The 18,333-nt window shown below is 36.4% G+C and overlaps 1 non-coding gene and 1 pseudogene across 1 annotated transcript; one reads left to right on the top strand and one right to left on the bottom strand.

Moving 5' to 3' along the window:
- Positions 1-226: 226 nt before the first annotated feature.
- LOC128658541 (U5 spliceosomal RNA) lies at positions 227-342 on the bottom strand. Its single transcript, XR_008402222.1, has one exon. It is a non-coding gene; the product is annotated as a U5 spliceosomal RNA (small nuclear RNA).
- Positions 343-4,152: 3,810 nt separating this feature from the next.
- On the top strand, positions 4,153-4,262 carry LOC128658570 (uncharacterized; annotated as a pseudogene).
- The last annotated feature ends 14,071 nt before the right edge of the window (positions 4,263-18,333 follow it).

Below are 18,333 nucleotides of genomic sequence, written 5' to 3'. Positions count from 1 at the left end.
ACATATCATGGGGTCCACAATCAGAAAACGCTTTGCATTGGCGTCTCGATATGCATATAATGACGCGCTCATGGCCTGGCTGTACATTAATAGCTAAAGCCATTATATAGATGCTTTGAGTTGTAAACTCTCCAATTAAAACTGTTTATTATTTATGTAAGATTCATTAATCACTACATGGTAATGTTCATGACGTAAAGTTTGTCTATTGTTAGCATGAATTAGTAGCTCTGCATGTAGCAGATCCTCAAAAAAATGATTAAAACTCATAGTTGTTCCTCTCCATGGAAATCTTTAGTAAAAGGCAAAAGATTTATTCAATCTGAAGAGAAATCAGAGTTTACGAATATATTTATAAAAAGCCTGTTCCTCTTCACATGCTATTGATAATGTGGAAGTTTCTACCTTACTTCAATTGCCTCACAGACTGAAATAATACAAAGTAAAGGCTGTTAGTGCAGATTCAGACAGATCTAGATGTAAATAATTATACTTCTGTATAAATTGCCTCACAGACTGAAATAATACAAAATAAAGGATATTAGTGCAGATACAGACAAATCTAGATGTAAATAATTATACTTCTGTATTAAATTGCCTCACAGACTGAAATAATACAAATTAAATGCTATTAGTGCAGATTCAGACAGATCTAGATGTAAATAATTATACTTCTGTATTAAATTGCCTCACAGACTGAAATAATACAAATTAAAGGATATTCGTGCAGATTCAGACAGATCTAGATGTAAATAATTATACTTCTGTATAAATTGCCTCACAGACTGAAATAAAACAAAGTAAAGGCTATTAGTGCAGATTCAGACAGATCTAGATGTAAATAATTATAATTCTGTATAAAATTGCCTCACAGACTGAAATAATACAAATTAAAGGCTATTAGTGCAGATTCAGACAGATCTAGATGTAAATAATTATACTTCTGTAGTAAATTGCCTCACAGACTGAAATAATACAAATTAAAGGCTGTTAGTGCAGATTCAGACAGATCTAGATGTAAATAATTATACTTCTGTATTAAATTGCCTCACAGACTGAAATAATACAAAGTAAAGGCTATTAGTGCAGATTCAGACAGATCTAGATGTAAATAATTATACTTCTGTATTAAATTGCCTCACAGACTGAAATAATACAAAGTAAAGGCTATTAGTGCATTCAGACAGATCTAGATGTAAATAATTATACTTCTGTATTAAATTGCTTCACAGACTGAAATAATACAAATTAAAGGCTGTTAGTGCAGATTCAGGCAGATCTGGATGTAAATAATTTTACTTCTGTATTAAATTGCCTCACAGACTGAAATAATACAAATTAAAGGCTGTTAGTGCAGATTCAGACAGATCTGGATGTAAATAATTATACTTCTGTATTAAATTGCCTCACAGACTGAAATAATACAAAGTAAAGGCTATTAGTGCAGATTCAGACAGATCTAGATGTAAATAATTATACTTCTGTATTAAATTGCTTCACAGACTGAAATAATACAATTTAAAGGCTGTTAGCGCAGAGTCAGGCAGATCTGGATGTAAATAATTATACTTCTGTATTAAATTGCCTCACAGACTGAAATAATACAAATTAAAGGCTGTTAGTGCAGATTCAGACAGATCTGGATGTAAATAATTATACTTCTGTATTAAATTGCCTCACAGACTGAAATAATACAAATTAAAGGCTGTTAGTGCAGATTCAGACAGATCTAGATGTAAATAATTATACTTCTGTATTAAATTGCCTCACAGACTGAAATAATACAAATTAAAGGCTGTTAGTGCAGATTCAGGCAGATCTGGATGTAAATAATTATACTTCTGTATTAAATTGCCTCACAGACTGAAATAATACAAATTAAAGGCTGTTAGTGCAGATTCAGACAGATCTAGATGTAAATAATTATACTTCTGTATTAAATTGCCTCACAGACTGAAATAATACAAATTAAAGGCTGTTAGTGCAGATTCAGACAGATCTAGATGTAAATAATTATACTTCTGTATTAAATTTCCTCACAGACTGAAATAATACAAATTAAAGGCTGTTAGTGCAGATTCAGACCGATCTGGATGTAAATAATTATACTTCTGTATTAAATTGCCTCACAGACTGAAATAAAACAAAGTAAAGGCTATTAGTGCAGATTCAGACAGATCTAGATGTAAATAATTATAATTCTGTATTAAATTGCCTCACAGACTGAAATAATACAAAGTAAAGGCTATTAGTGCAGATTCAGACAGATCTAGATGTAAATAATTATACTTCTGTATTAAATTGCCTCACAGACTGAAATAATACAAATTAAAGGCTGTTAGAGCAGATTCAGACAGATCTAGATGTAAATAATTATACTTCTGTATTAAATTGCCTCACAGACTGAAATAATACAAAGTAAAGGCTATTAGTGCAGATTCAGACAGATCTAGATGTAAATAATTATACTTCTGTATTAAATTGCTTCACAGACTGAAATAAAACAAAGTAAAGGCTATTAGTGCAGATTCAGACAGATCTAGATGTAAATAATTATAATTCTGTATTAAATTGCCTCACAGACTGAAATAATACAAAGTAAAGGCTATTAGTGCAGATTCAGACAGATCTAGATGTAAATAATTATACTTCTGTATTAAATTGCCTCACAGACTGAAATAATACAAATTAAAGTCTGTTAGTGCAGATTCAGACAGATCTAGATGTAAATAATTATACTTCTGTATTAAATTGCCTCACAGACTGAAATAATACAAATTAAAGTCTGTTAGTGCAGATTCAGACAGATCTAGATGTAAATAATTATACTTCTGTATTAAATTGCCTCACAGACGGAAATAATACAAAGTAAAGGCTGTTAGTGCAGATTCAGACAGATCTAGATGTAAATAATTATACTTCTGTATTAAATTGCCTCACAGACTGAAATAAAACAAAGTAAAGGCTATTAGTGCAGATTCAGACAGATCTAGATGTAAATAATTATACTTCTGTATTAACTTGCCTCACAGACTGAAATAATACAAAGTAAAGGCTATTAGTGCAGATTCAGACAGATCTAAATGTAAATAATTATACTTCTGTATTAAATTGCCTCACAGACTGAAATAATACAAAGTAAAGGATATTAGTGCAGATTCAGACAGATCTAGATGTAAATAATTATACTTCTGTATAAATTACTTCACATACTGAAATAATACAAATTAAAGGCTGTTAGTGCAGATTCAGACAGATCTGGATGTAAATAATTATACTTCTGTATTAAATGGCCTGACAGACTGAAATAATACAAATTAAAGGCTGTTAGTGCAGATTCAGACAGATCTAGATGTAAATAATTATACTTCTGTATTAAATTGCCTCACAGACTGAAATAAAACAAAGTAAAGGCTATTAGTGCAGATTCAGACAGATCTAGATGTAAATAATTATACTTCTGTATTAAATTGCCTCACAGAGTGAAATAATACAAAGTAAAGGCTATTAGTGCAGATTCAGACAGATCTAGATGTAAATAATTATACTTCTGTATTAAATTGTATGATGTGAAATCCAAAATAATCAGGGTAAGGCACAGACCGCAAAATAAATCATTAGCGCAGGGGTTATACATCAGAGCATTTTATTTTTTCTCGTGCATATATCATTTTGAACAGTTTTATTTGTTCAAAAAATGCTGTTCTGCACGGTTCACTCCTGGATGTAACTAAAGGTCCATTTTTTTCATCTAAGAAGAAGCTGTTTTGTTTGTAACATATTACAGGAGTTTATGTGCTAGAGCACTTTTGCGCGTCACATCTCGCGTGACCGTATAACATGTTTCTCTAAACTGGTAAGTTTGTCGCAATTCTTTACCATGTTCTCCACTTTTCTAAAGACCTTGGCACAAGCTTATTATTTGTTCTCATTTGCATACCCATAAGGCTCTACACATAGTTTTCAGAACGGACTAAATGTTATGTTAGATATCCTTTAGGTTACTAACATAATATTGCAGTCCTATACTCTTATTATGTCACGTTGTTATATTACACAATGTATCTATATGATACGTTAAACATTTGTTTTTCTCTTTATGTTCAGTAGACATCAATTGTTATGGGGCTTATAGAAATTTGTTTTAGAGGTATACTCTGGTGTCTCTTCAGATTGAATAAGTTTTTTCTCTAAAGATTTCCATGGAGAGGAACAATCATGAGTTATCATGCTTTTTTTGAGGCTCTGTCACATGCAGAGCGCTTTGGATATTCTTATAAAATACTGCGGTGTAGTCTTTTGTTGGAGTCTATTTAAATTGCAGGAATAATTATATCGAGCTAACGCATTACACGCGATGTATGTGATAACCCGCCTTTGCACAATTTGTATGCGGGAGAGAAAGAGAAGCATATATTTACATGGAACAAGGTTCATAAAATTGGATGTTACATCTAAACGTATAAGCAGAGAACAGGACGCATCCACTGGGCGTTACAGCCAATCAAGAATGATCCTATGTGGTATCTGCTAAAATGCAAGTGCGCTGCAGTTTTCATTATTTGCATACCCATGATGCTTTGTGAAAATGTATTTAGTCAGAATTCTTTCTTGCTAATATATCCCCGTGTTATTTTGTAAGCAACGTTATTACTTATATCATCCATCCAGTTTAATAGATAACCGTGAAAAAAAGCCAATCTGCAAAAATCACCCTCAGTGCACTAGTAACTGTTTACATGTACATCAGTAGCTTTACCAGTTTTTAGTTAGAAATCTTCGTGCCTCTTGGAGTATGGTAGAAACTTTCCAATTTTTGGAAGCCTGTGAAGAAAAGCAGGCTGCTATTAAAGTTAAAAATAGATGTGAAAACTCTTTTACTAGAATATTAATAATCATTAAATGAAGGTGTAAATTAACATTAAAATCTCTAGTTTTATAAGTTAGGAGAATAGATAACTACGTCTTCGGAGTGTTTTCCAGTAATGTTGGTGTATTTATCAACAGCAATTGCTCACAATGTATTGTAATTATGAAAATTAAAGGGGCAGTAAACCTACAAAATAATGTTATATAATTAATATAACATTATCTTAGCGCAAATTTTATGCAACATATGTAATTTTTGTACAAGCACCCCCCAACAGTAAAACCCACCCCCCACCCAACCAAACCCCAAAATAAAATTCTATCTAAATAAACCTAAGCTAACCATTGCCCTGAAAAGGGCATTTGGATTGTCATTGCACTTAAAAGGGCATTTAGTTATTTTGCCATGCCCTGAAAAGGGCAATCAGCTCTTTTACGAAGTGCCCAAACCCTAAGCTAAAAATAAAACCCACCCAAAAAACTCTTAAAACCCCCCCGAAGTTCCACTTACAGTTTTCAAAGACCGGACATCCATCCTCATCCAAGCAGGCAGAAGTCCTCATCCAAGCGTGCAGAAGTCCTCATCGAAGCCGGCAGAAGTCTTCATCCAAGCGGGCAGAAGTCTTCATCCAGACGGCATCTTCTATCTTCATCCATGCGGCGCGGAGCGGGTCCATCTTCAAGACATCCTGCGCACAGTATCCTCTTCTTCCTATCGTTGCTGGAAAATGAAGTTGACTTTAAGTGACGTCATCCAAGATGGCATCCCTTACATTCTGATTGGCTGATAGAATTCTATCAACCAATAGGAATTAAAGGGGAAAAAATCCTATTGGCTGATCCAATCAGCCAATAGGATTGAGCTTTAATCCTATTGGCTGATCCAATCAACCAATAGGATTGAGCTCACATTATATTGGCTATTCCAATTAGCCAATAGAATCCAAGCTCAATCCTATTTTGCAATGCCCATCCAAATGCCCTTTTCAGGGCAATAGTAACTGATTGAAACCTAAAGAATAGTTGCGTTATACCTTTAATACTCTGCTGCAGTTAATTACAATTTACACTGTCTCTAGAAAAACTATATTAGCGTTGTACATTTTGTAACCTAGTAAAAGGGTTCAGTTTCCCTGATGTCATAGTCAGACCCGCAGACATGCGCATTAGAACAACTCTCCGCACTGTTACAGTTATTTCCCCGCAGCACCCGGAGCTTTCGCTTTGAGAGAGCCTAGCGTATAAAGCTTATTTCTTTATTTAAATGTCCATAATGTTTTCTGCAATTATATAAATATATAGGTTTGTGCTAATACGCTATCATTTTATTATTAACAACCTCAGTAAATAACAGCTTCTTAAGTTTTCACCCTCAGCTTGCTAGTTTCTGCAGACAACTACATTAACTTTCATCGCAAACAGCAGTACCGCCACTAGGCGGAGGCAAAGTTTTTAAAATTGAAATTTTTAGTTTCTGCAGACAACTACATTAACTTTCATCGCAAACAGCAGTACCGCCACTAGGCGGAGGCAACGTTTTTAAAATTGAAATTTTTAGAGGCTGGCGATGTAAAGCGGGCTGATTAACTTGTATAAGAATAGACTAAATAATCACCAATTAATATTTTTTTAATGCAAGTTGGAGTATTAAATTGCTTACTGCTGTTATTCGAATTGAGGAAAAAGATAAGCCGGAATTTTTTGTGTGAATGAATTGCTTATGTACATAGAAACTAGTGTCTAGTATCATCATGATTAGGGCTTGATATATCAAGCTAGTCATGCCACTGTATGCCAAAGCTCACTTGCAATCCCGCCTCCTGCAAAAGCACAGCCAATTACATGCGGGTAGGAGCTGTCAATATCCCCGGTCGGACAAAACCAGGGAGATTGAAAGGTTAGGGATACGGACTGCAGGTTCTCGTTGGCAGGCAAAAGCACATTAGAAGAATCAGCACCTGAGTATTAAATTTTTCTGTTTTTGTTTAAGGAATATTACATTTAGAATAAGTAACTATAACATTCATTCAGAATTTAATGTGGCAGAAATCTAAAAAATATATATTGCATCATGTCCATGGGACCTTGGTATGCTTAAAAAATATATATTGCATCATGTCCATGGGACCTTGGTATGCTTAATTAATGATTTTGTTTCTTTTTATACACACTTTAACCAATGGTTGCATCCTATGCAACACATACAACTTTTTTATATTTATGCAGTGTAGTTATGGACAAATAAGTGCAGATTAATATAAGTGCAGATTAATATAATTTAGGCCGATAAAGGGCAGATGCATGTGCACTAATCCACTCAGGTCGATAAAGGCAGATGCATGTGCAGTAATCCACTCCTTAGGTCGATAAAGGCAGATGCACGTGCAGTAATCCACTCCTTAGGTCGATAAAGGCAGATGCATGTGCACTAATCCACTCCTTAGGTCGATAAAAGGCAGGTGCATGTGCAGTAATCCACTCCTTAGGTCAATAAAGGGCAGATCCATGTGCAGTAATCCACTCCTTAGGCTGATAAAGGCAGATGCATGTGCAGCAATCCACTCCTTATGCCGATAAAGGCAGATGCATGTGCAGCAAACAACTCCTTAGGCCGATAAAGGCAGATGCATGTGCTGTAATCCACTTCTTAGGCCGATAAAAGCAGATGCATGTGCAGCAATCCACTCCTTAGGTCGATAAAGGAAGATGCATGTGCAGTAATCCATTCCTTAGGCCGTTAAAGGCAGATGCATGTGCAGTAATCCACTCTTTAGGAAAAGAAAGGGCAGATGCATGTGCACTAAGCCACTCCTTAGGCTGATAAAGGCAGATGCTTGTACAGTAATCATCTCTTTAGGCTTATTAAGGGCAGATGCATGTGCAGTAATCCACTCTTTAGGTTTATTAAGAGCAGATGCTTGTACAGTAATACACTCTTTAGGCTTATTAAGGGCAGATGCATGTGCAGTGATCCACTCTTTAGGCTTATTAAGGGCAGATGCATGTGCAGTAATCCACTCTCTAGGCTTATTAAAGGCACTAGTAACTGTTTACATGTAGATCAGTAGCTTTATCTGGTTTTAGTAAGAAATCTTCGTGCCTTTTGGAGTATGGTAGAATCATACAGTATATATATATATATATATGTGTGTATATATATATATGTTTGATGATGCAAGACAATGAAACATATAACCTAAGAAGAAGTCAATAACAAACTATTAAATATGTAGACCCTGAAAAAAAAAATATTAATACATTATTAGATATAGAGATAAAAAAATGCTTTGAATGGATTATGCTCCAACTTTGTCTCTTTAAAAATCAATGATTACATATTTTGTGCAGTTTTGCACCTAACTTGTCGCAATAATAAATATACAAAGACAAAAGAACTACATAATACGCTCAATTAGCAGCTAGCTCCCACTATTGTAAATTAAATATTTTATTTCTTATCCCTTTCAAATAGTGATAGATCTCAAATACATATACTCCGTATATACACACACATAGAAGTTGCAGATATAACGTAATCATAGTAAAATATGTACAGTATATACAATTTTTAAAAAACATAATTCCCTCTCCATTTTGCTAAGAATATGTTGCTACTTGCTATCTTTAAAATTTTAAATATTTAAAAAACAAAATTACAATATCTATATACAATCATGTCCTAACAAGGTATGTGCTATGTTCGTGGACTGTACTGCAGATATAAATAAAGTTGGGAAAAGCCCGAATCGCTTCAACATCGATGACTGTTAGTTAACAACAGTCCGATCCTCTTCGCACCGTACTTGACGCGCATGTTTTAGAGGTTTTTTTTTAATAAATATGGCGAGCGTATTAAGGTCCGCGGCCGTGATGTATGGTGAAGTTTGGCGAGTGTATTGACGCCCGCGAATGCACCATAGTTGACGCTTTGATAAATAGAGGCCACAGCATTCACATGTATGCAGGCACACAAAACACATTACACAGCATTCACATACATGCAGGCACACAACACACATTACACAGCATTCACATACATGCAGGCACACAACACACACAGCATTCACACAACATACACAGCATTCACATACATGCTGGCACACAACATAAACAGCATTCACATACATGCAGGCACACAACACACACTACACAGCATTCACATACATGCAGGCACACAACACACACATCATTCACACGCAGGCAGGCACACAAAACACACAGCATTCACATACATGCAGACACACAAAACACATTACACAGCATTCACATACATACAGGCACACAACACACATTACACAGCATTCACATACATGTAGGCACACAACATACACAGCATTCACATACATGCAGGCACACAACACACACAGCATTCACATACATGCAGGCACACAACACACACAGCATTCACACGCATGCAGGCACACAAAACACACAGCATTCACATACATGCAGGCACACAAAACACATTACACAGCATTCACATACATGCAGGCACACAACACACATTACACAGCATTCACATACATGTAGGCACACAACATACACAGCATTCACACAACATACACAACATTCACATACATGCAAACACTCAACATACACAGCATTCACATACATACAGGCACAAAAAAACATGCACATTCAAGTACTAGGCATTGTGGTGGTAATTAGTACCAGAATATAAAACCAAAGGGGTTGTCCACTTTTTAAAATTATTTTATTGGAAGACAAATAATATAGGTATGAAGATTAACAATTATCTATAGGCTACAAAATATAAAACAAGTCTCAAGAAATACCAAGAGCTACAAACATAAATTACAGTCCAAATTATATGGGGCAACTCTATTTTAAACAAACCCAGATTAAGCAATATTAACTAAACATAGTGAACAAGAGAATTTATCCCAAAGTAAAATGTATACGAATGCTAATATACTCAGCCAGTTCAGTCCTCCAATGCTCTCTCTCTCTCTCTCATCAGTTGCTTCCAGGAGGTGAGGAAGATAAAAAAAAAGTGTGTATACTAACTGTTGGCTCCCATTGTATACTTAATTCACTTAAGGTGTGTCCTACCATACACCAATCAAAAGGCTACATGGGAGTGTCCTTCTTAGACAAAGACTAGGCCAGAGGCCTAGTCTATATTTTACTACTTGAACACTCTAGGGATAAATTCTCTGGTTTTATGACACCACATTCCCCCACTTTAATTTCTCCTATGTTGCCCCATTTTCTATTTATACCCATTAATACAGAAGAACCCAGTGGGAGCGAAAACCTTATAGGAAAAATTCAACCCACCGTCCCTCCGGAATAAATCCCTTGGCGACTTGAGCTCTTCTGTACTTTCCTAGGACTGTCAACTGCTAACCTAAATGTTATACAATTAATAATAAAAAAACTAACTATTACTCCCAACACAATCCAAACAAATTAATACAAGTCAGAAAAACAAATTATCAGAAGATAGAGAGAAATGTGGGTGCATGACGGTGGGTTTGGCAAAGCATACTTACCTGATGAGGGATGTGTATGTGATTGTGTGTGAATTTATGGATAAACTTTATTAGAAGAGTATGCAGTCGTGCCTGAACAACAAGAATAACACTTAAATAAAGTCATGTTGGTTCCTTGCTTTCAGCTTCCTCTTCATCTTCTTTAATATCAAGTATCCTTCAGATCAGATAATAGTTTATTCCCGGTCATGGAGCAAAAGATGGCAGCTCCTATTTCTTCATTTTTAATGCTGTTTGAGATGTCGGCAATGTTCTCCTCCACTAGTTGTAAATTGTGGGCAATGGTGTGTATGTCATCTACATTGTCTCCCAACTTCTCTACAATAAGTGAGTCGGCTACTCCACCTGTTTTCATGGCATGGCCAAAACCATCTGTCAGAGAGTTAATTCTGCTATTAAGTCCTATGATATCAGCTGAGTTCCACACACCTAATCCGGTTCCGACTCCTCCCAAAATTGTTGCTATGGTATCTCGCTTGTCCCTTCTCTTTGTTTCTGTCCACTCATCAATAATCTCCTGTGTCCTTCCTTTGAACCATTCGCGCTGCTGTCTTGAGCACCTTAAAGGAATCATGAAATAATTAAAATCTAACCTTATAGGGTAATATGTCCATCCCACACCTTGTACCACAGTTTCATGTGTAGGGACTACAATGATTCCCCTTTTTGGCCATGGAATTCTTATCTGATCTTTACAATGTTCCCTTTTCTGTACTGAAAGTGTTACCTCATCTACTGTTAATACACACCCCTCTCCAGTGTTAAGATTGCATTTCAATTCTTTATTGGGATGTGAAGCTATAGTGGCAACCTCCCATTCACAACCCTCATTTAAAGATATGTTGCTTACTATGATATTAATATGTTTATAGTATCCTTGGGAGGTTGAAGTCAATTTCACACGATCTATAAATATTCCATTAGCTGTTACCTGCCCATTTCTAACCACCCAGTTCCATTCTTGTCCCTTGGTCACATTTATTGGTGCCCTAAGAGCTAACCCCATACTATCATTTGGCAACATGATATTCAAATGTAAGTCACCAATTTCTTTTACTTTTAACTCCCTCGGCCAAATGAATCTATCTGCCTGTATATATCTATCCTCTATTCCTTTTAAAATAAGTCCCTTATATGCTGTATCCTCTGGTCTAATTGGTGGTCTCCCTCTTCCCATTCCGATACAGTTTATACTCATCAGTTGTGCCAGAAAAAGACACCATCCTCCTTGGCTAGGTTTCATTTCTTCTGAACTCAATCTTCTGACGAGCCTGTGAATAAACTAATAATTTGTAATTAGTGAATGGGGAAATATATTTTTCTCATTCTCTTCTTATTTCTTCTGTATTTCCCTGGGTGAAAGAGAGAGAAGATAAAAAAACAAAATACAAAACAGGACCAAAATATAGTTAGCATATAAACATAAGGCATAGAAAACAGGAAATGTATAGATCATTATAGGAACTTTATGGTATGACTATTAAAATCATTTTCATCCCTCTTCATTTTTTTTTTTTTTATTTTTTTTTTTTGCTACCCACATACTCAATTTCCCAAAATGAATTATCATTTGCTGCCTTTAACTTACACCCATTTTATTTTCCTGACCTAACTATTATGATTTTCTAGGTCTTAGGGTGTATGTGTACTTACTAAGGCATGTTGTTTGCTGGGTCCCTAACCTTGTCTTTTTTAAATCATTTTAATTGACTTGCATGCAGCCAGACTTCTCCTTTTTCTGCATGGTCAATCAGGTATACTGCAGCCCCTAATCTATCTATGACCGTATATGGACCCTTCCATCTTGCTCTACCCCATGGTAGAAGTTCATCATGGTTTGTACCATAATCCTGTCACCAGCCTGGCATGTAGTTATATCTCCTGAGGCATCATGCCATCTCTTCCGTTGCTGGTACTGATTCTCATCTTCTACTGCTGCTGCTTTGTGCACAATTTCTAGATGTGTGGCAAGCTCTTTTACCCATTCATCTGTGATGGCTGCAGTTTGTAATGCCACTGGTGCTGGAATGGTCATCCAGTTGGTCCAGGATGGCATTGGCCTCCCCAAAAGGATTTCATAGGGTGAAAATCCTGTAGATCTAGAGGGTCTGGCTCTAAGCCTTGCACATACCAAAGGTACATAGGTGTCCCAGGCTGACCCATGTTCTGCAACCAATTTCATAAGTTCTCTTTTTACAGTCCCATTCATCCGTTCAACTTGACCTGCTGCCTGTGGATGGTAAGGTATGTGATATTTCAGATCTATTCCAACCATTTTGCACATTTCCTTCATTACATTTCCAATAAATGCAGCTCCATTATCACAATCAATTACTTTTGGGACCCCCCACACAGTAATTACTTCATTCACTAGTTTCATGGCAGTTGTTACCGCTGTACAGTTCCTTGTTGGGATTGCGATCATCCATCTTGAAAAACTATCCACTACCATCAAAATGTATTTATTCCCTCATGTGGTTGTTGGCAGTGGTCCAGTATAATCAATTTGAATTCTTTCCCATGGTCTTACAGGTGGCTGTCTCATTAGTTCTCCCCTTTTCTTTCTGTTAGATCGATCAAATCTAGCACAGGTGAGGCAGCCGTCCAAAAAATCGTCAAGGTCCTTATTCTGTCCATGCCACCATCCCATCTTCTGTATTTTTTCCTTTGCTTCCTTTATCTTTGGGTGTCCTCCTGCTTGTGACCCATGTATCCATCTAAGGATGTCTTTCCTAATATGGAATGGTACAACCCAGACAGGAAAGCCATCTTCTAGTACACAAACCAGACCCTTTTCTTCCACTATCATTTTCCCTTTATGATGTACTTCCTCTCCTCCTCTTATTCTCATTCTGAGTTCTTTAATTTCAGCATCTTCATCTTGAAGTTCTTGCAATTCTTGCATTCTCTTTTGTACCACTTTAGATTCTCCCCTTGTTGTTGCAGCTACAGTTAGCTTTCTTTCTTCATAGTCTGGTTTCCATTCCTCAGCCCACTTTGCTGCTTCTTTTGCTCGATGATCTGCAAGGTTATTTCCTATTCGATGAGGCCCTGTTCTTTTGTGGGCACGTACTTTAATCATATTGATTCTTTGAAAGTCATGGGATAGAGTCTCCACAATTTGCCAAAGACCGTGAAATTTTACTGTTGATCCATCTGTAGCCAAGAATTTATTGCTAGCCCACCATTTCAGCAACAGACATGTTCCTCTGAAAACCCAGTCACTGTCCAAGACTATTGTCACCCTGTCACTTTTTCCTGATTCTTGGTAAAGAACTTGCACAACAGCTGCTAGCTCTGCATATTGTGCTGAGGAAGCTTTTAGCTTGAATCCAAATTCTTCTAAAATCTCATCACTCTGAATCTTTACTCCAGCAATCCCTGAAACTCTTTTTCCTTGTACATGATGACAACTACCATCTGTGTACCAAATAGGTTCTTTAGTCATCATTAAGTTAGTGGCATCTTTGAATACTGGGTGACACGTTGGTCCTGGGTTGACCTGACATTCATGTGCATTTCCTTTAATACAAACTCCAGCTACCCATTGCTTTGGCTCTTTTAATTCATGTGTTGAAATGTTATCTGCAAGCAATGCCACTGTCCATTTTTGTATACGAGCATTATTAATATGACTGATTGTCAGACTTCCTTGCCTGAGTACTTTTAAAGGTGTATGGTGGGTACAGATAATTACATTTTGTGTGCCAAATAGGTATTTAAATCGCTTCACTGCCCAGTATGCGGCCAATATGATTCTCTCACACCATCCAAATTTCAGTTCCACAGCTGAAAGTGTCTGGGATCCGAATGCCACTGGTCGCTCTGTGTTACCCCAGGTCTGAGTAATGACTACTCCATGTGCATCTGGCATTGTGATGGGATACAACCTGAACTCTTTTTCATGGTCAGGACTTGCAAGGGTTGGTGCACTACCTAGTTCTGTCTTCAACTGGTTAACAGCCTTAGTATGTTCATCAGACCAATCCCAATTTTCTGCTCTAAGAATTTCATACAAGGGTTGAGCCAGCTGTGCATATCTTGGAGTGAATTCTCTACAGAAGCCCATCATTCCTAACAAAGATTTTAGTGCTGTACGATCAGTTGGGATTGGTAGTTGAGCAATCACTTTTGCTCTATCCTGATCAATTGTTCTACCCTCTCCAGTTATAGTTACTCCCAAGAAATGAACTTCCTTGCAGGCCAACTGAGCTTTTGCACCATTTAATTTTAGTCCTGCATTATTAATACACTCTAGCAAGAGTGTCAGATCTTGTTGATGTTGTTCCATATTTGGAGACTGAAGAAGCACATCGTCCACATATTGGATGATACGTTCAGGTTGTGGGAATTGTGATAATGCTTCCTTCATGTGTGTATGGAAAATAGCTGGGGCATCACAGTACCCTTGTGGCAGAACTGTGAAGGCATACTGCCGTCCTTCCCAGGTAAATGCAGTCCGGTATTGGCATTCTTTTTCCAGGGGTATTGACCAGAATCCATTTGCTACATCTATTACTGTAAATATTCTCATTTCTGGTGATATCTTTGACATCATTTCACAATAGACTGATACGACTGGTGCCATTCTCTTTGCTAGTTTGTTGACAGCTCTGTAATCAATGGTAAGTCTCCAGGATGGAGCTGTTTTGCCTTCTGCTTCACTGGTTTTCAATACTGCCTTCTTGACAGGCCAACAAGGAGAATTACATCCATATCCATTTCCAGATTTTATGATTCCACGTTCCTCCAGTGTCTCTATCATTTCTGTAATAGAAACCACAGATTCCCTTGGAACTGGGTATTGCTTCTGCCATGGTTGATCTTTTCCTTCAAGTAGCACTGTTGTATCCATTCTCCCACAATCAAGCTTATCTCTTGCCCATACTGGAATTGCTTGCACGAGTTGCTTCAACCATTCTGGTCGTCCCTCCAACTGTAGCCTGTTTTCTCCTAGGCTTTTTACTGGTGCCACTATGTATGCCATGGGACACACTGTACCATTTGTCTGTGTTGTCCCTCCATGTTTCTCACTACCTGGTTCCTTTTTCCACAAGCATTGGTTGGCAAAGTCTACAATAAATTTACCTTTTTTTAATGCTTCTATCCCTAATATTTCCTCAGGCCATCCAACTATAGCTTCAACTTTAACTGTTTCTCCACCCACCTTAATCTCTATCAGCCCTGCACTGACTTCCTGTGGGTTCCCTGTAACTCCTACTATTTTAACTAAGCTGTTCCCATTTGTGACCCTGTTTGTCATAGTAACCGCCGCACCACTGTCTAACAGCATGTGTTTTCCCACCCCTGCAATGTAAGTAAATATGGTGGGCCGACCTGCCTCATCCATGCCAAGGTCAGCTGCATGTATGAGGCGGTCTTGAGCAGGGGTTGGGCCTCTTCACTCTGATTTGTGTTTCTCTTCCTCCTTTATTACAGTATATTGTGTCCTATTTTCCTCACGTTGTGGCTTCCTATCTGCCTCTATTTGCCTCTTTAATGCTTCTATTTCTTCTCCCATCCTGTCATTCTGCTTTCTCAGGTCCCAGTATCCCATATTGCCTTTATTATCTTCCATATCATTCCTTCTCCAGTCACCGTTGTGCCTTTCCTTGTTGTTATTTTCTGCCACTTCATTCCTTCTCCAGTCACCACTGTATCTTTCCTGCTGTAAATCAGCACGCCTATTTATTCTCCAGTTTCCATTGATTCTATTACGATTGTTCCACTGTGGCTCTTCACGTTTTTTTCTCCAATTACTTTGCATTGTCTTACCTGCTTCTACTTTAAATGGTTTTACTGCTGAGACTGCACATGCTTGATCTTTGTGTGAGTAATCCATCCACCACTTATCTGCCCTGGTTAATACCATTTCCAAATCTGTAGGCATTTGATCAAACAGATGCACAAATTCCTGGCATTCACGGGGAAGGGCTTCAAGCACACGAGCTATATGTGCTGCTGATCCCTGTACCATTGTTGTCTGTGGCTGCCTTAGGGTGCACCAGAAGAGTATTCTCTGTGCTACCTCCCGGGGGCCATCTGTAGGCCTCATTGTAATGTGGCTAATTTCCTTTTCTACATTAGTTAAGTAGAAGTAGGTTGCAGCTATTCTTCCAGCTTGATCTGAAACACTTGTGTTAAATCCCAATAGTCTGCTTGCAAATGGACCCAGAGCAAATTCTAGTAATTCAGTCCATTCATCAAAACACAGACCTCCTTTTTGTGTCTTCTCAGCTCCCCTCTGAAACCAATGTGTGAACTTGTTGAAATCATTCTGAGGCATGGCACCCCACCATTTCTGAAAATTGTCTTTATCCATCATAGACATGGGGCGAGTCTGCATTGAAAAACCTGTATGTGTTTTTTGTGCATTAAAAGTCTCAGATACTATAACTGGTGCTAAAGGCACAGGTAGTAGTAATTGACCTTGCGCTATATCTTGTTTTGCCTCTCTTTTACTAGGCCATAGCGACTCCAAATTCGGGTATAATCTTGGAATGACTTTTCCTTCCTTGTCTTCCTGTATATAAGATTTGTTTTTTTGCTCCATTATAATATTTTGAAGCTCTGTGATTTTACACTCATATGAATCTCTCTGGTCTTCATTTATTCTCAGTTCATCCTCTAGTTTTTCCACCATATTCGTTGTTCTAAGTGAAGCTATTTTTAGACAGTCTCTATTGTTTAGTGCCTCTTCCATCTTTCCTGTGAGATCTTTATTTTCCTTCTTTAATGTTTCTATTATGTATGCAAGTCCACCAATTGTAGCAATGACTGCTTGAACTACTAATGCTTTACGTTTCTTATTAGAGTTCTTTTTGTTTAACACTATTTGTGTTAACACATCCATAAAACCTTCATACGTGTTATTTTTTGATTCACAGGGTTCTGGAAGAATATATGGCCCATCATGTTTGTTAATATCATCTTTAAAATATTCCCTTACTGCATCAGAAAAATATTTTGCCCCAGGAAAAGACATTATTACCTAGAATTACAATTAAAAATAGGAAAGAAATGCTATTGTTTGTAATAATAAATAATAATAAAATAAATAGTAGCCCACTGATAATTCAGTATGTAACAGCTATTATACTCATTTGTTATATGTAAAAGGAGGGAAAAAAATCTAATTAAAACACTGTTAACTAATGTTTGATTAAAAAAAATTGAAATGACCTTAACAACTTATAAAATTTGTGTAATTAAAATTAATTCATATAATTTAGAAATACATGTGACTTAAATATGGTTAGACACTGAATAGAATAGCCTAAGCAAGAGAAACAAAATTAACCCAAATGTGATAGCAAAACAAATTAAAGTAGCAGCAGAAGGGAAAAATAAAATAAAATAAATAATTATAAGAAATCAAAGCAAACTGAGTAGTAATGCAGAAACAGTTCAATATGTACCAGTTGCTATGATTTGTATGCAGAAGAAGAGAAAAAAAAAATATTCTAAGTAAAACACTGTTAGCTTATTTTAAACAAAATGACCTTACCAAGTTATAAAATTAGTGAAATTAAAAGGAAATAAAGTTACAGTTACATAGGTATCTATAACCTAAGCAATCGATACAATGTATGGGAGGCTACACTAAATTGTATCAAGATTAAAGTGTTTTATATCAAAAATAAGATAGCAAAAATAATTTAAAGCAGCAGAAGCAGAGGGAAAAGGAGGAGAAAAACAAAAACAAACAATTACTAATAATTTACTGTTATTAACATTATTCTCACTACCAGTACCAATACCATTAACACTACTACTTATAATAAAAATAATAATTACAAATAATAGTAAAACCCTCAACAATTACTAGTCAAAATAATTGGATAGATAAAAGAAGGGAAAAAAATAAATAAATAAATAAATAAAAATAAAATAAAAATAATGATAAAAAAAATAATACAAAAATAAAGTGAACAAAAAAATAAATAAG

Source organism: Bombina bombina, chromosome 4 (assembly GCF_027579735.1).
Source record: "Bombina bombina isolate aBomBom1 chromosome 4, aBomBom1.pri, whole genome shotgun sequence".
Taxonomy (NCBI): domain Eukaryota; kingdom Metazoa; phylum Chordata; class Amphibia; order Anura; family Bombinatoridae; genus Bombina; species Bombina bombina.
The sequence above is the reverse complement of the archived record's forward strand: the minus strand, read 5'-3'. Positions and strand labels throughout refer to the sequence as shown.